The sequence below is a fragment of the Prunus mume genome, linkage group LG5 (assembly GCF_029339155.1).
Source record: "Prunus mume cultivar Tortuosa linkage group LG5, ASM2933915v1, whole genome shotgun sequence".
In the NCBI taxonomy this organism is placed as follows: domain Eukaryota; kingdom Viridiplantae; phylum Streptophyta; class Magnoliopsida; order Rosales; family Rosaceae; genus Prunus; species Prunus mume.
The window spans coordinates 14,560,918-14,580,646 of NC_142702.1; the positions used below are offsets into that span (position 1 = coordinate 14,560,918).

At 43.2% G+C, this 19,729-nt stretch overlaps 1 pseudogene; it reads left to right on the forward strand.

Moving 5' to 3' along the window:
- The first annotated feature begins 14 nt into the window (after positions 1–14).
- LOC103331270 (SKP1-like protein 1 pseudogene) lies at positions 15–1,337 on the forward strand (annotated as a pseudogene).
- Positions 1,338–19,729: the final 18,392 nt, after the last annotated feature.

Here is a 19,729-nt window from a genome sequence, read left to right on the forward strand (position 1 = left end):
CTTCATATTTTGCTATTTTCTTTAACGTCTGTAATAGTTACATTAATGTGCTTGGACTTTAGTCAATCTGAATGAAACCGAGGTTTAGAGTTTTACTTCAACTGTTGTGTTTCTTCCTATGTTTTGTTTGTGGGTGAAAGAAATAGCAAAAGATTGAAATTGTATCAATCTTACATTTCATTACTTTAGTCTCTGAGCCAGTTTTTTCCTTTTCTTTTCTCTCTTTGTTAACGCATAACGAGCCAACGGCTAACTCATCAGGGTAAGTCATTAGGATTAAGATAGATCAAGAGGTCAAAGTCATGCCATCCTTAATTAGTGCAGCCAAGGCCCCCAGCATCTTCTACCAAAATCTTGCCCAATAATAGGGTAGGATAAAATCAAGCTGCATGAAAAAATATATAATTAAAGTAAAACTTTCCCTTTCCTATTTGTTACAGGGGCCGTCAGCGACTTTCCTTTTCCTAGTATGAGAATGTTTCCTAATATGAGAAAAAAAATCTCTCCTTTTCCCACTTGGACAAGGTGTTATGGGTAGGCTATAAAATCACCCTAAAGTCTCTCAACCTTTGCAACTCAAATCTCTCAACCAAAGCCAAAGAAGAAACTCTCTCCAAGTTCTCAATTCAAAGTCTTAGTTAATATTACAAAGACCAAAACAATGGCCTCCGTTGAGATGAAGAAGATAACACTGAAGAGCGACGACGGTGAGATCTTCGAGGTGGAGGAGGCTGTGGCCATGCAGTCACAGACCATCAGGCACATGGTGGAGGACGACTGCGCCGATGGCCCAATACCTCTGCCGAACGTGACCAGCAACATCGTAGCGAAGGTGATCGAGTACTGCAAGAAGAAACATGAAGAGGATGCCGATGGCGAGAAGAACACAGAGGACATTAAGAACTGGGATGCTGCGTTCGTGAAGGTGGACCAGAGTACTCTGTTTGACTTAATCTTGGCTGCAAACTATCTCAATATCAAGAGCCTGCTGGATTTGACCTGCCAGACTGTGGCGGACATGATCAAGGGAAAGACACCTGAAGAGATCCGTGAGACGTTCAACATCAAGAACGACTTCACACCTGAGGAAGAAAAGAAGATTCGTGAGGAGAACCGGTGGGCATTCGAGTGAGAGAGTTAGAGATCCCCTTACATTACATACATGCTATTATTACATAATTTGACATTTTGTCTATTATTTTTCTTCTAGTTATAATTCAATTTTTTTTTTTTTTTAATAAATTTTTTTGTTAGGTGATTGCTCAGATGTAACCAAGATTTCTGGCAAACCTTGTTTGTCAAATATTTCTAATGATAGAGTTATGTCTCTTTTCTTTCTTTGGTTTTGGAATTCTTTTCTTTCTTTGGTTCTGGAATTTGGATTCTTCGAATTGGTGGCTGGTTTTGGTTCTGTCTAAGTTTAGTATGCAATTGAAGAAGACGTACGTAAAAGATTAATGCAGGAACAAAGTTAATGACGATCTTAATTAACCAATTATGTTACGTAAAAGATTAATAGAACTTAATGACTTTTCTAATTGGTTCTTCCCAAGTTTGCAAATTGGCCAAGTTATTCTACGGATTGCAATAGAGTTTAACTCAAAATAATAAATTGAGATTTGTTTCGTTTTGTTTTTAAAGCTGGAAATTTACCACTCCAGATTGAAATTTTGGATGGTGAATGAATTCAATACACAAATAATAATTACAAATTTATAAATAAACTCAATCCTAGACATGTATTTATAAAAAAACCCAAGCACTATTAAACATAGAAATACACTCAAAATCAACCCAAAAGTCAACTTTTTGGGTGTGTTTATAAATGAGTTTTGAGTGTGTGTAATGATGGGTTTTGGGTGTGTTTATATGTTTAAATAGTGCTTGGATTTTTTTATAATTTCAACCTCCATCTTGAGTGTTTTAGTGAAACTCCCAATAATAATTCAGAAGCTCAAGACAAACCAATCATTGTTTTAGTCATTCACAACACTTGAATTAATGTAGTGCGCATCAAGTACTGTTTTCCACATGCAGACATAAAATCTAATGTCATCAACATGCTTGCATGTTTTCACCACACAATTGTTTACATCGTGAAATGGACAGATGAGTACATGACAAATCTATTTAACTTCTCCATTTGATGGTCTCTATGCGTCAGTGAAATGGACAGATGGTTTTGAAGAACATTTTGACTAGATGGTGCAAAATGGACAAGAGGAGATTCTTAAGGAGAACCGGTGGACATTTGAGTGATCTATTAAAATTAGTATGTTGGATATCATATAGTTAGAGACTCCCTATAATTCAACTGGTTTTTGGGTTTTTGTTTTTGTTTTTGCTTAGGTGACTGCCAGTGCCGCCTTGAGGGTGGGCAAGGAGGGCAATGGCACGGGCCTCGCATTTATAGGGCCCTAAATTATATATTTTATATATGTACCAAGTTGAAGAATATAATTTTAGAGGAGAATAATTTCAATAGTTTGGCATTTAGAGGCCTCAAATCTGATTATAAGTGTTTCTGAAGAGTCCAAATGAAAATTATGTAATATGTGAATATCAATTGCATGTATTTAAGTATTTAATTGCGAAAAGTAGCAATCAATGAAAGAAAGCCAATAGGGACTAGAAATTCTTTTATTTATCCAAAAATTCTTGTCAGTAATAATTAAACAAATATTATTAAAAAAATACCACATAATCGGGCGCCTGAAAATGAGCACAGAGCCATGCCCAACTATCCTCTCGCCCCTCAAGCTCCTTCGGGCAACCCTCCTGAAGAGCGACTTGCGGATCATCAAAAGCCTGAAAATGGTGGTGCAAGTCGCTCTTCCACTACTTGTACCTCTCACCGAAGAGTCTGTTGACGTACGCCAAGGTCTCCTCGTTGATGTCCTCTAAGTGGTAGTTCGTCTGCAATAAATTCATTACATACATTAAGTAATAGAAATATATAAAGTTTGAAAGAAAAATAATTAAAAGATAGGAAACATACCGACAACTGGCCGCGAACTTGCATCTTGATCTCGTCAGGCATGGCCTTCCAAGACTTCCATTGCATCGGGCAATGGGTCCGCACGACGTGGCCAATGTCGTGGGCCAAGGAGCTATGCAAGTCCGCCGTCGGTGCAGCCCGATGGCGCTCGTCATATCCGATGTCGATACGATCGTTGGTCACCCGGTGACCTTCGCCGCCTTCACCGCCGACATGGCCCTCGGGTGTTCTTCTTGGCTGCAAAGGGATATGACAATACTGTTACATAAATAACAAATTGAACCATAAAATTCCCGATTAAAAAAATGTTAAAAACAAAAACGAAAGTGGAAGGGTATTACTTGAGGTGCTCCGAGGCACCAAGATCGACCGATGTGGTGTCGGTGGTGGTAGCGGGCGGTGTCGCCACCTAACGCTAAGAGGCTGCACCACCAAGAAGATGATGATACACCGCCGATCCCCAGACCAGCTAGCACGTGATCCTCGCTACATCGTCTTTGCCGAGCAAGGTAGCCGACATCGCCGAGCCGGGCTCCAACTCGGTGTAGTCGTCACCGCCCTACGACGTGTAATCAAGTCTGACATCTGCACAATTTCATTAATCAAATGTAGCACATACAATGTCATTAAAAAATTGAACTAACTAATTAAAATCATAGTTTGACCTAGGGTTTGCGATTTCGGAGTATCCGGGACTCCGATCCACGATCCATCAAATCCTAAACGATCCTATAAATACATGGTACCACATACGTGAGTTTCAGCTCGATCCAACGGTCCGAACATATCAAACCCAAAAATCGCACAATAGGTTCGAACCGTTTGAGGCTCAAACGATAACCAAATTCCAATCCGAGCACACCTACGCGCTCGTGACAACGAAATGTTTGCACCTGGGACAAAAGCCCTATGCCAAGATTCACGCCGGCGGCGGGTGGGTGCCCTAAGCGATAACAATCACCGGGAAATCCTAAAAATTAAGGGCCAAGGTTCCTACCCTAGGTTCAAAACATCAATTGGAGGCACTTTTGTTCTCGGACCTACCCCGAAAAACGGCCGGAAGTGGCCGGAATTTCAATTTCAAAACCGGCCGAATCCTAGGGTTTCAAATTCACTACCCTATGCACACAATCAATCAAATCCTACCCAACCATCAGCTAAAGCATCAAAAATAGTCCAGAAAGCATACCTCAATTGCCTGATTTGGTGCACGGAGGAGAGAGAACAACGGCGGCGTAAAATTCGCCTAAACGGAGAAAATCACGGCGGCAGGATGGACGGCGACGGCGTAGAAGCTCTGTAACACCCCGACCCCGTTTATTTTCCTATTTAATTTAATTAGGGAAAAATATTAAATTATTCCTGGGTTAAGGGTGATTTTGGTCACTTTCTTATCCGGGAAGATTTTGGGACCGTGAGTGGTGTGGTTGCGTGGGTGGTACGAGATTTAAACCGTAGACGGTGAGGCCCTGAATCGGAGATTTAACGGCTTTGGCGATCAAAACTTGTTCGGTGGCGAACCGTAATTATTTCAAGTCAATTTGGGGTAAAAATCAGTTTTTACATTTACCTCACTCTCTCTCTCCCTCCGCGCCTTCTCTCTCTCCCGCGAGCTCCCTCCCGACATCGCTCATCCGACAGAATAACCCACACCACCGTCATCTCCGCCACCCCGATTGACGGCACGGCCCAAACGAACCGCCACTCCCGCCTTCCGCCCCGATCGTCCCACCGCACCGCCGTATTGTCCGTAATTTGCAAAACGGCCGGTTTCGACAGAACTTCTCACCGCCGATCTCTCACCTCCAGCCACCATTTCCGACGGGTAAGGTGAGGTTTCTCATCCTCTTTACATGTTCTAGCTGACTGTTGTTTAGGTTTGGACCGATTTTGAGTTTTGGAACCGAATTGGAAATCTAGGTTTTGGCCGGATTTCAATTTGAAATTCCGGCCACTTGCCGTCCGAATTGGATGTTGCCGTAGTTGAAAAAGTTGCTCCATTCTTCGAGTAGTATCTAGGATTGGAAGGGTGAACGTTGGTTTGGAGATTTTCCGTCGCCGGAAATCTCTCTACACACCCGCGCTGCCGGCGCGTGTGGCGGCGCGTGGGCAAGGTGGGTGAAGTTGTTTTTCGTCCTGTTGAGATCCTTAGGCTGTCACGAGTGCGTAGGATTTCGCGGATCTCAATTTGGATATCGTTTGACTATCGAACGGATTTCGCATATTGTGCGTTATCCGGGTTCGATAAGTTCTGACCGTTGGATCGTTTCCAAATTGAAGTATGTTGATTTAGGTACTCTTAGAAACCTATAGGAATTCGCGGATCGTGAATTGGAGCCCCGGATGTTCCGATTCAATAATGTGAAGTTTAGGGAAATCGCGATCACCGTGCGATTGGGAAGCGAATTCCAATCTGAACCGGACCTTAGGATGTTCCTTTGGACGTGAGCGCACCGGGAACTTGGGGATTTAAGTATTTCCTTTCGTGAATTTCCGTTTGGAAGTACGCATCGTTAACCAAGGATTTGTATCTTGGAATAGGTACTTGGTTGATCACTCGCAAAGGACCCTCACTGGGCCGGGCAGCTTGGGATTACTTGTGAGTGGACTTTGTTTTAAGCATATGCATGGTTTTTAATTATGAAAGTTTTGTGCATATACTTTAAATGATGGTGACTTTGATGTAATAAGTCTTTGGTCGATGATTTGAATATGTTTATATATCTTGGATATATATATTTTGAATATGAACATATATATTTGAGTATGATGATTATGTTGATATGGATTTTGGGATGGCTATCTATATTGTCTATGTATAGAGTATGAGAGGTTGTTGTGTGAGATTGTGGAAAGATAGGAGTTTGATGGATGGTTGTGAGATATGAGTATGGTAGGTGAGTACCCTTCCCTAGTTACTAGGCTTCCCACACACGTCGTTGGCAGTGCCGGTGGGGTGGGAAGGCCATGAGATTACGGGTCTCACACATGGCGTTGGCAGTGCGGTGTGTGAGACACTTTCCATACGTGTCGCTGGCAGGCGGCGTATGGGGAGAGTATGCATATTGCTTGAGTATCATCACACACGCCGTTGGCAGTGCCGGTGGGGTGATGATACTGTCTGCGCGCGTAGGACTTGATATGAGATTGTGAGCTACACGTGTCGCTGGCGTGCCGGCGTGTGAGCTATGGAGTTCCGCCCCGGTTGGACTACTCATCCCGACGCTGTTAGGTTCGAAAATCCTGCGACCAGCCAACAATCCCGGTGCTGGATTGTCTCCCCGGTACATTAGTTTGGAGAGGAGTATATATATATACTATACTAGAGTCCTAGCTATATGTATATTTATATATGGGGATTTACGGGTGTTGAGAGTTGCATATATTTTGGGAAATGAGTTGTGAGCCTGAGTTGTGGAGATGTTTTGGACTTTGGGATTTTTGTACTTGAGTTTTGGTTTCTGAATTGTGAAACTGCATGCTAGAGCATTATTTTTACTTGGTGGGGTTACTATGTTGTTTTAAAGTGAAACTTTATTTCTGTCCACTCACATCTTTCTGTTTTGCGCCTGACATGAGTTGCTCCTGAAGGCATTCGAGCAAGTCACGAGCTTCAACTTGTCGCTGCATTAATAGGGTCTGATAAATTCTTTCTACTCCCCTGTTTGTTGTAAATAAATTCTGTAGACGCTCTGTTATTGCCCATGTTAGGCTACTACTTGAGGCCGGAGGCCATTTTGTGTTGGATTGTAGTATGTTAAAAGCTTGCTGGCAGTTGGATTGTATATTGATGTAAATTATTGCAGGTTGTTTATTGTTGGTTTGAGCATTTTACAGGGGAGACTCTGCCAAAATTTTGGTAGAATGTCTTGGGTTTTAGTAAGTGGGCCCGCATCGTATGATGTCGGCACCAAGACGAGATCCGCCTGGGGGTAATTCCGGCGGTCCTGTCACCTTGGTATCGAGCATTAGGTTCATTTTCCTTCGACACTTGCACTTTTGCTGCATTGTTGATCTAATGATTCGATGGTTTCTTTGTGTAGAACCATGGCAACACGCCGACCGAGAACACGAGGTCGTGGTCAAAGATGGGGCCCAAATCCTCCACCACCATCTCCGTCACCACCTCCTTCACCTCCAGTTCCATCTCCTCCACCATCTCCACCTGCCGGAGAGAATGCCCTGGACTTGCGCCATGTGCTGAGTCAATTCACCCGCACCATGACTATCGCTTATGGGAGGCGAGTAATCGAAAGTTCGGAAATTAAAAGGGTGAAAGAGCTCGGAGCCAAAGAGTTCATGGGTGGCCCAGATCCGGCAGAGGCTGATGGATTACCTGATGTGGAGCGGATTTTTGAGGTACCGGAGTGTCCTGATGAAGATAGGGTCCGTTTGGCTACCTTTCTGTTAAAAGGGAATGCTTATCACTGGTGGAAAGCTGCAAAGAGGGGCTATGGGAATCCAGCTGCAATTACCTGGGAGGAATTTCAAAGGATCTTTTCTGATCAGTTCTATCCACCTTCCTATCGCTATGCCAAAAAGACAGAGTTTTTGTATCCGAAGCAAGGATCAATGTCAGTGGCCGAATATGAGCACAAGTTTAATGAATCGAGGTTTGCACCGGAATTAGTGGCCACCAAGAGGACCGGTGCAGACGCGTTTTGAGGGTGGTCTATGGTGGGAGATTCACCAGGTTACCGCTAGCACGTATCCCAACATGAGAGCTTTAGCTCAAGCTGCTGACAGAGTATCTAGGACATGTGCCTTGGGTGCAGGAAGACGCCGAGAGATGCACAGGATTGGGTGGCCCAAGTCGTGGTCCATCCAAGAGAGGAGGATCTAGTTCCAGCTCGCTAGTGGTGGATGGTCGGGTGGACGAGGATCCAGCCTGTAGTGGAGATCCGTACTGGCCCAAAGATGGACTCGCCAGAGCAGCCTGCATCTAGCACACTAGGACTCCCTCCAGTGCAGACGGGTTGACATGTTACAGTTGCGGACAGGTGGGGCATTTTGCAAAGGATTGCCCTAATTCCTTTCAAGGAGGTAAACCAAGCTTGAGCGGCGGCCCAGTATGCTATTTTTGTGGACAGGCAGGCATACCAAGAGGTTTTGCCCATCGATTTACCCCTGATGTACCAGGGGATCGGAGCCAGAGGGCAGTGGTACTATGGGTCAAGATCGAGTCGAGTGGTGCTACTTCCTCCGCAGCAGGATCTTCCAGAGTAGGGCACCGCCATCTTCTGGGAAGAAGTGGCAGAAATTCAAGGGTCACCGGGCGTTCTACCACTCAGCTAGGGTGTTTTCTATGACCCCAGGAGGCACAGCCACCCGGATGTGATTACGGTATGATCCCTATTTTCGGCTATCTTGCTCGTGTTTTAATTGACCCGGGGGCCACACATTCTTTCGAGCACACAATTTTGTACCCTATGTCAGTGAGGCCGACACCTATGACAGAAGTTTTAGTATTTCTCTACCCACGGGAAGTCATGTTTGCAGACCGTATTCAGAGAATGCTATGTTCAAGTAGAAGATGCATGGTTGGAAGCCAATTTGATCCCTTTAGAATTGGTGGATTTGGATATCATCCTGGGGATGGATTGGCTAGAGAAGCATCATGCGTCCGTGGATTGCTACCGGAAGGAAGTGACATTCTGAGTCCAGGACAGCCTAAAGTAATTTTCCTGGGAACGTAGAATTCTCCCTACTTGCCTTATCTCTGCTATTACAGCTAAGAGATTACTCGAGAAAGGATGTGAAGGATTTTTAGCTCATATCATCGACACCCGAGAGATCACCTTGAATCTGGAAGATATTCCTGTTGTTAGTGAGTTTCCTGATGTCTTTCCAGACGATCTTCCGGGGTTACCTCCTGAAAGGGAAATTGAGTTCACTATTGAACTTCTTCCAGGCACCAATCCTATCTATCTAACTCCTTATAGGATGGCACCAGCTGAACTCCGGGAGTTGAAGATTCAGCTGCAGGAATTAGTGGATATGGGTTTCATCCGACCTAGTGTTTCCCCATGGGGTGCACCGGTGTTGTTTGTGAGGAAGAAGGATGGGACCATGAGGTTATGTATTGATTACCGGCAGTTGAATAAGGTGACAGTACGTAACCGGTATCCTTTGCCGCGGATTGATGATTTGTTTGATCAGTTGAAGGATGCCAAGTATTTCTCTAAGATTGATCTGAGGTCAGGATACCATCAGTTGAGGATCAGAGAAGAGGATGTCCCCAAGACCGCATTCAGAACGCGGTATGGACATTATGAATTTCTGGTGATGCCGTTCGGGTTGACGAATGCTCCAAAGCAGATTTATGGATCTCATGAACAGAGTGTTTCGACCTTATTTGGATCACTTTGTGATTGTGTTCTTAGATGATATCTTGGTTTATTCTAAGACTTTGGAAGGGCATAAAAGCACCTGAGGTTGGTATTGAGGACTTTAAGAAGGAAGCAACTCTATGCCAAATTTAGCAAGTGTCGGCTGGATAGAGTGGTGTTCCTTGGACATGTAATCTCAACGGAAGGGATTTATGTGGACCCACAGAAGATTGAGGCTATTGTGAATTGGGTACAACCCACAAGTGTAACGGAAGTGCGAAGTTTTCTGGGGTTAGCAGTGTTACTATCGTCGATTTGTGGAAGGGTTTTCTTCGATAGCGACACCCCTCTCGCGGTTGACAAGGAAGGATGTTGCATTTGAGTGGACGGAAGAGTGCGAACAGAGTTTTCGGAATTGAAGAAGCGGTTGACCACCGCACCTGTTTTGGCTCTTCCCGATAACTCGGGGGGCTTTGTGATCTACAGTGATGCATCTTTACAGGGATTGGGATGTGTTTTGATGCAACATGACCGGGTGATTGCTTATGCCTCGAGGCAACTCAAAAAGCATGAGCGAAATTATCCACTCCATGACTTGGAACTTGCCGCAGTAGTGTTTGCTCTGAAGATTTGGCGACATTACTTGTATGGTGAGACCTGTCAGATTTTCACGGATCATAAGAGCCTCAAGTATTTCTTTACTCAGAAGGAACTGAATATGAGACAACGGCGCTGGTTGGAATTGATCAAGGATTATGATTGTACGATCGAGTATCACCCAGGCCGAGCTAATGTGGTTGCAGATGCATTGAGTAGGAAGGCTCCTGCGAACTTAGCCCATATTAAGGTCGGCCTATCTTCCGTTGTTGGTGGAACTACGGAAAGATGGAGTAGAAATGGAGATGACTCAACAAGGTGGAATCCTTGCTAGCTTGCATGTGAGACCCATTATGGTGGAACGGGTAATTGCAGGCCAGTTGGAAGATCCTGTACTCTGTAGGATAAGGGGAGAAGTAGAGAATGGAACGCGGAAGGATTATGCTATAAGGGGAGACGGAGCCTTGGTAAAAGGAGCTTGTCTATGTGTACCTGGTAAGAATGTTGAGTTGAAAAGAGAAATCTTGGAGGAAGCTCATTGCTCTACTTACACCATGCATCCGGGTAGTACGAAGATGTACCGAACGCTACGGGCATATTATTCATGGCCGCATATGAAGGGAGACATTGCTAAGTATGTGAGCAGATGTTTGATATGTCAACAAGTGAAGGCAGAGCGACAGAAGCCATCGGGACTCATGCAACCACTTCAGATTCCTGAATGGAAGTGGGAGCGATTACCATGGATTTTGTTTTTAAGCTTCCACGTACTTCAAAGGGTCATGATGGAATTTGGGTGATAGTGGATAGACTTACCAAGTCTGCTCATTTTCTACCCATCAAGGAGACCTATCCTTTGACAAGGTTGGCAAAACTTTTTGTGGACGAGATTGTCAGATTGCATGGAGCACCTGTATCCATTGTATCGGACAGGGATCCTAGGTTCACTTCTCGATTTTGGAGGTGTTTGCAAGAAGCTATGGGTACTAGATTGCAATTCAGTACGGCTTTTCACCCACAAACCGATGGACAATCGGAAAGGACTATCCAGACTCTGGAGGACATGTTGAGGTCCTGTGTGTTACAGTTTAAAGATGCATGGGATGTTCACCTTGCCTTGGTGGAATTCGCTTATAATAACAGCTATCATTCGAGTATTGGGATGGCTCCTTATGAGGCGTTATACGGGAGGCAGTGCAGGACTCCTATTTGTTGGAATGAAGTGGGTGACAAGAAACTGGAAAAAGTGGATAGTATCCGAGTAACAAATGAGAAGGTGAAGATTATAAAAGAGAAGTTGAAAATTGCACAAGACCGACAGAAGAGTTATGCAGATAACAGGTCCAAGGATCTTGAGTTTACAGTCGGGGATTGGGTGTTCCTGAAGTTATCTCCATGGAAGGGCGTGATGAGATTTGGGAAACGTGGGAAGTTAAGCCCTCGTTACATTGGACCCTATGAGATCACGGAGCGCATTGGACCTGTGGCTTACCGACTAGCCTTACCTCCAGAACTGTCTCAAGTTCATGATGTATTCCACGTATCTATGCTTCTGAAATACATGCCAGATCCTTCCCATGTATTAGAATACCAACCTGTGGAATTGGAAGAAGATTTGACGTATGAGGAACAACCCATACAGATCTTGGATAGGAAAGAAAGAAGTTGCGTTCTAGATCCATCCCGGTAGGAAAGTTTTGTGGAGAAGCCAAACTGTTGAAGAAGCTACTTGGGAACCCGAAGAGCAGATGCGAGCCAAGTATCCTTATCTCTTCCATTGACAGGTATGTGAATTTCGGGGACGAAATTTTCTATAAGGAGGGTAGAATGTAACACCCCGACCCCGTTTATTTTCCTATTTAATTTAATTAGGGAAAAATATTAAATTATTCCTGGGTTAAGGGTGATTTTGGTCACTTTCTTATCCGGGAAGATTTTGGGACCGTGAGTGGTGTGGTTGCGTGGGTGGTACTGAGATTTAAACTGTATGTGAGAGGCCTGAATCGGAGATTTAACGAAGCTTTGGCGATCAAAACTTGTTCGGTGGCAGAACCGTAATTATTTCAAGTCAATTTGGGGTAAAAATCAGTTTTTACATTTACCCTCACTCTCTCTCTCCCTCCGTCTTCTCTCTCTCCGCGAGCTCCCTCCCGACATCGTTCATCCGAACAGAATAACCCACACCACCGTCATCTCCGGCCACCCCGATTGACGGCACGTTGCCCAAACGAACCGCCACTCCCGCTTCCGTCCCCGATCGTCCCACCACGCACCGCCGTATTGTCCGTAATTTGCGTAAAACGGCGGTTTCGAGAACTTCTCACCGCTCGATCTCTCACCTCCACCACCATTTCCGACGGGTAAGGTGAGGTTTCTCATCCTCTTTACGTGTTCTAGCTGACTGTTGTTTAGGTTTGGACCGATTTTGAGTTTTGGAACCGAATTGGAAATCTAGGTTTTGGCCGGATTTCAATTTGAAATTCCGGCCACTTGCCGTCCGAATTGGATGTTGCCGTAGTTGAAAAAGTTGCTCCATTCTTCGAGTAGTATCTAGGATTGGAAGGGTGAACGTTGGTTTGGAGATTTTCCGTCGCCGGAAATCTCTCTACACACCAGCGCTGCCGCGCGCGTGGCGGCGCGTGGGCAAGGTGGGTGAAGTTGTTTTTCGTCCTGTTGAGATCCTTAGGCTGTCACGAGTGCGTAGGATTTCGCGGATCTCAATTTGGATATCGTTTGACTATCGAACGGATTTCGCATATTGTGCGTTATCCGGGTTCGATAAGTTCTGACCGTTGGATCGCTTCCAAATTGAAGTATGTTGATTTAGGTACTCTTAGAAACCTATAGGAATTCGCGGATCGTGAATTGGAGCCCCGGATGTTCCGATTCAATAATGTGAAGTTTAGGAAATCGCGATCACCGTGCGATTGGGAAGCGAATTCCAATCAGAACTGACCTTAGGATGTTCCTTTGGGACGTGAGCGCACGGGAACTTGGGGATTTAAGTATTTCCTTTCGTGAATTTCCGTTTGGAAGTGCATCGTCTTATTAACCAAGGATTTGTATCTTGGAATAGGTACTTGGTTGATCACTGCAAGTAGGACCCTCACGGGGCGGGCAGCTTGGGATTACTTGTGAGTGGACTTTGTTTTAAGCATATGCATGGTTTTTAATTATGAAAGTTTTGTGCATATACTTTAAATGATGGTGACTTTGATGTAATAAGTCTTTGGTCGATGATTTGAATATGTTTATATATCTTGGATATATATATTTTGAATATGAACATATATATTTGAGTATGATGATTATGTTGATATGGATTTTGGGATGGCTATCTATATTGTCTATGTATAGAGTATGAGAGGTTGTTGTGTGAGATTGTGGAAAGATAGGAGTTTGATGGATGGTTGTGAGATATGAGTATGGTAGGTGAGTACCCTTCCCTAGTTACTAGGCTTCCCACACACGTCGTTGGCAGTGCCGGTGGGGTGGGAAGGCCATGAGATTACTGGGTCTCACACATGGCGTTGGCGATGCGTGTGTGAGACACTTTCCATACGTGTCGTTGGCGGTGCGGCGTATGGGGAGAGTATGCATATTGCTTGAGTATCATCACACACGCGTCGTTGGCGCGATGCGGTGGGGTGATGATACCGTCTCGCGCGCGTAGGACTTGATATGAGATTGTGAGCTACACGTGTCGTTGGCGCGCCGGCGTGTGAGCTATGGAGTTCCGTCCCCCGGTTGGACTACTCATCCCGGACGCGGGTTCGGTTCAAAATCCTGCGTACCAGCCAACAATCCCCCGGTTGGATTGTCTCCCCGGTACATTAGTTTGGAGAGGAGTATATATATATACTATACTAGAGTCCTAGCTATATGTATATTTATATATGGGGATTTACGGGTGTTGAGAGTTGCATATATTTTGGGAAATGAGTTGTGAGCCTGAGTTGTGGAGATGTTTTGGACTTTGGGATTTTTGTACTTGAGTTTTGGTTTCTGAATTGTGAAACTGCATGCTAGAGCATTATTTTTACTTGGTGGGGTTACTATGTTGTTTTAAAGTGAAACTTTATTTCTGTCCACTCACATCTTTCTTTCGCCCCTGCATGAGTTGCTCTCTGAAGGCATTCGAGCAAGTCACGAGCTTCGAACTTGTCGTCTGTTAATAGGGTCTGTATAAATTCTTTCTACTCCCCTGTTTGTTGTAAATAAATTCTGTAGACGCTCTGTTATTGCCCATGTTAGGCTACTACTTGAGGCCGGAGGCCATTTTGTGTTGGATTGTAGTATGTTAAAAGCATGCTGGCAGTTGGATTGTATATTGATGTAAATTATTGCAGGTTGTTTATTGTTGGTTTGAGCATTTTACAGGGGAGACTCTGCCAAAATTTTGGTAGAATGTCTTGGGTTTTAGTAAGTGGGCCCGCATCGATGATGTCGGCACCAAGACGGATCCGCCGTTTCGGGTAATTCCGGCGGGTCTGCTCAAGCTCCATGGCTCGACGGCCGTGGGCAGTGGTCCAATTGGGGCGGAGTAGGCTGAGGTCACGGAGGAGAGAGCGAGAGGTTTTAGGGTTCCGTTTGAGAAACTGGGAAGAAGGAGAAGATCGCGATTTTCAGAAAACTTATTCGACTTTGCGCGACGAATAACAAAATCCGTCGCGCAAAATTAATTAAAATAACTTTTGCGCGACGCAAACATGACTTCCCGTGGAGCAAGGTTCTGAAAATATGACCTTTGTGCGACCTAAAACCATCCTTTCGTCGCACAAAGTTGTGAAAATATCACTTTTGCGCGCGAAAACACTAGTGTCGTCGCGCAAGTTTGTCCAGCCGCCCAAATTTTGGGATTTGATTTTGAGCGGGGAAGATAAATCAAAGGATTTTGCGCGATGAAGATACTTAAAAACGTCGCGCAATCTAGCTTTTGCTAAAAAATTTCGCCAAGTGTTGCACGCAAATTTTTTTCATTTTGCGCGACGAAGGCACTTTCTTTCGTCGCGTAATCTAGGTTTTGCCAAAAAATTTGCCAAGTGTAGGGACGCAAATTTTTTTTCATTTTGTGACGAATCACTTTCTTTAAATCGCGTAATCTAGCTTTTGCCAAAAAAATTTCGCTAAGTGTTGAAGCGGAGAAGGGCTACAATATTTTTTACTCTTTTTGCGCGACGAAGACACTTGATTTCGTCGCGCAATCTAGCTTTTGCCAAAAAAAATTTTGCTAAGTGTTGGAACGGAGAAGGGCTGCAATATTTTTAATCGTTTTGCGTGACGAAGATACTTACTTTCGTCGCGCAATCTAGCTTTTCCCAAAAAATTTCGCTAAGTGTTGGAGCGGAGAAGGGCTGCAATTTTTTCATCATTTTGCGCGACGAATCAACGTCCGTTCGTCGCATATCTTTTGCGCGCGAATACAATGTGATTTCGTCGCGCAAACCCATACCCTTGTACCATAAACCCTAAAACCTATACCCTAAGCCCTAAACCCGAACTCCTGAACTAGTTTCAATGATCCAACCGACAATCTTCTTTTTTTATAGTTCAAGATCGTATACGTCAAAAATCATAATGAATGAACATTCAGAGATTGAGTAACGGGACAAAACTTTTCGACGTTTCTAAACAAATTGTCCCGATTCAACGGTGATTTTAACTCCGATCTTGAAATTTTTTTACAGCTGCGGTTCTTGACCCTATATGAATACAGAGATGTAATTCGATTTTCAATTTCAGATATTTACAGTACAGGACATCACATAATCTTATGTTATACTGAATGAATGTATAAAGCAATTATTCATTTTTTATGAATATTGTGTTTTGATGGAATACACATTCTAGGAAACTAGTTTCAGTAATCCAGCCGTCACATATGTTTGTTTATACTTCGAGATCGTATACGTCGAAAATGAGAAAAAAAAAACATTCAGAGATCAAGTAATGGGACAAAACGTTTCGACGGTTATAAACGAAAATTCATGATTTAACGGTTATTTTGACTCTGATTTTGATGATTTTTTACAGCTACACTGTTTAACCCTATGTGAATACAGTGAACTACTTCGATCGTCAATTTCAAATATATACGTGTGTATATATCAGAAATATATATGTATATGTTTGTGCGACGAGGTCTTTTGTTCGTTGCGCAAACGTTACCTGAGCGACGAAATTATTTGTCGCGCAAATAATAGAGTATGCGCGACGTGTACATTGTCCGTCGTGGAAAAGGTACTTCGCGACGGAATTATTTGTCGCGCAATAATAGAGTATGCGCAACGTGTACGTTTTCCGTCGCGCAAAATGTGCCCGACAATTATGACTTCGTCGCGCAAGGTTATTTTCATTCACATATTATTAAGCTGAATTATTCATCATTACATATAATTAATTGTATGAAAGTATCATTTATTCTATTTTCTTTTGATTTGAGAATTGAAGGATGGTTGATAATCTTATTTTCTTTGTATTCATTTTTTCGGTTATATGGTTTTCATTTTTTAAAAGTTTTTTGTCAAAATAAATTTAAACTTTATGATACAAATTACTTGGATATATTTATTTACCAATGGTGTATAACTACATTTATTTTAATAATGTTTCATTTTTGCACATATATAATGTTTGCATATAAGAAGTACATATATCAAAACATTTGCATATCACAAAATATGTCCACTAACATAATAACATTACAAAAAAAATTCATCATTCATCATCTAAACTATAATAACTTTCATTATCCTCGCTATCATCACTTTCGGTCTCCCAATCTTCTTCCTCCTCCTCGTCCTCCGCCTCCTCTATAACTACATCATCGTCGTTGCTCGAGCCAACTACAACATCGTATCGCGGAAGATCACCGAGGTCAATTGTAATTGACTGAATCAGTATTTCGATTGAAGACACTCCTTGTATTTGAAATGGCTCTTGTATAACATTAGTATCTCGAAGTGTTTCCGCATCATTTTTCATTGAAGATTCTAAACGTTGGTCAGCCACATTGTCGACGTCGTTGTCGTTGGGTCTAGTTCTGGTATAGCATACACGCTCCGTGATCCATCTTTTGAACAACGTCCCAACCGCTTCCGGCTTTAGGGTCATCTAGATACACAATTTGTGTTGCCATGTTTGCCAAAATATAAGGGTCGTCATCATACCAAGTTCTGTTCATGTTCACAGATAGTAAGCCATGATCGATTTTAACACTTCCCGGCCTATTTGGGTTGGTGTCAAACCATCGACACTTAAACATGATCACTTGGTATCGATCTTTGTAAAGAAATTGCACGACAGTTGTGAGTTTGCCATAGAAATCAATGTCCGTACTTTCGCCTCCACCTAGGACATGGACACCGCTGTTTTGCGTACACAACTTGTCATCTCGTGCTTCGCCCAAAAATTTGACGCCGTTGACATTACAACCCGAGAACAATTCAGCGCGAATCGGCTCGAACGCCAAGTTATATAACTCATCATTGTAAGTTGGGGAATTCGATGATTTCAACTTATTCACCTAATATTATACAAAACCATTCATATGTTAGTCTGACAAAATTAAAAACTACAATTTATATTTCTCAAATAACAAACACTGATAACTTACAGAATCCAAAAACCATTGTGGAGGCAACCAAATGTGATGGATGTTCTCGCTTCATCATCTCTTCATGCTCATATAAGTATCCCATGATCTCATCACAATTGTTCAGTACGAACCAATGCGCTACCTCCATGTCATTTCTAGAAAACGACTCTCCGCGTCCAGGATCTCCAAAGGGTCATGTGCTTTGGGAAAAAACAGAAAGTTTTTCATTTCTCATACCTCCGTTATGATTGCGCTGAGGACGATTGAAAACCGTCTCCACATCTTTTAAATACATTCCGCAGAAAGTAAGCGACTCATATTGAACCCAAGCCTCTACGATTGATCATTCGGCCACTGCATGCATACACTTTTTTTCAGCTCTCCGAGAAGCTTGCCAAAATAAAACGATATGATACAAATTAGCAAGCATGTGATAATGATGCATACACAAACGATAAGGATTATATACCTTTCTATTGGATACATCCAGCGATAGTTGACAGGACCAGCAAGCAATGCCTCTTCTGGCAAGTGAACCATCATGTGCATCATACTTGTGAAGAAAGCTGGAGGAAATATCATCTTAAACTTGCATAGGACTTGGACAATGTCATGGCGCAATGAAACATGTCCGCTGCAAAGTTTTTGCCGTCATTGGGAAAAAATCTGAACAACAAAATGATTGGCTTCACTACATCTTCCGGCAATAGGTGTCGAATACCAACAGGAAGTAGGCGTTGCATAAACACATGGCAGTCATGGCTCTTAAGTCCAGTAAATTTACCCCTCAACATTCACACAACGTGCGATATTAGAAGCATACCCATCGGGAAACTTTATTGACGATACAAACTTTAGAAACTCTTTCTTGTCATTCGGTTTCATAAAAAGAATGCAAGATCCCTTCTAGCTTTATCATTGTCCCTATTCATCCATAAACCCCTTCAGTATGCCCATTCTTTCCAAATCAAGACGAGCTTTGATCGTGTCCTTTGTCTTCCCCTCAATATCTAGAATCGTGCCCACCAATGTGTCGAATACATTTTTCTCAACATGCATCACATCTAGATTGTGCCTCAATTTTAGTTTCGACCAATATGGAAGCTCAAAAAACATAGGCTTGTGCGTCCAGTTCATATGTGTAGAAAGTCCGACACGACTAACTGCTTTCCCAAGAGAGCAAAATCCAACCGTTAAGCTGGTCCAATATCTCATCACCGGACCATTCTCTGAGTCTAAGGCGACGCTCTGTGTTCCCGTCGAACTCTTTATCTTTTTCCCTCCACTCATGGTCCCATGGCAACCATCTCCGATAACCAAAGTAACAAACTTTTCGAGCGTGCCAACCAGAAGTTACATCTTCCTTGCAGACAGGACATGCCATATAACCTTTTGTGCTCCACCCAGAAACCATTGCATATGCTAGGAAATCATTCACAGTCCACATAACTGCTGCCCGCAAAGTAAACATCTTTCCAGCTTGATTTATCGTGACGCGAACACCGCTTGTCCATAAATCCTTCAGCTCATCAACCAGCGGCCTTAAGTAAACATCGATTGACCTCCCAGAATCCTCAGTTATCAAAACAGTCATCATCATGTATTCTTTTTCATGCATTTCCAAGGCGGTAAATTATATGGGAATACGAAAATCGGCCAAGTGCTGTGCTGTTGGTTTAGAACCCCATACGGATTGAATCCGTCTGGCAAGTCCCAATCTAACATTTCGAGGATCAGCAGCAAATTCGGGGAACGTTCGATCGAACTCTTTCCATGCCTCTCCATCTGCAGGATGCCGCATGACATCATCGTCTACCCGTTTTTCCTTATGCCATCTTATGTTTGCGGCAGTATGCGTCGACATATACAATCGTTGCAACCTAGGTTTTAGGGGCAAATAACGCATGACTTTTTGTGGGATCTTAGTCGTCCTATTCTGAGATGTCATCTTGAATCTCGACTCATTGCATATAGGACATGTATCCAACGATTCATGCTCTTTGTAGAATAACATGCAATTGTTTTTGCAAGCATGGATTTTTTCATAACTCAATTCAAGACCATTCAACACCTTCTGCGCCTGTTTATAGTCTTTCGGCAAACAATTGTCCGTCGGAAGCATTCTCTTGAAAACCCCCAAAAAGTAATCGAAACACAGGTTCGACATACGATACTTTATTTTTCCGTGCATTAGCTCCACAATGGCCG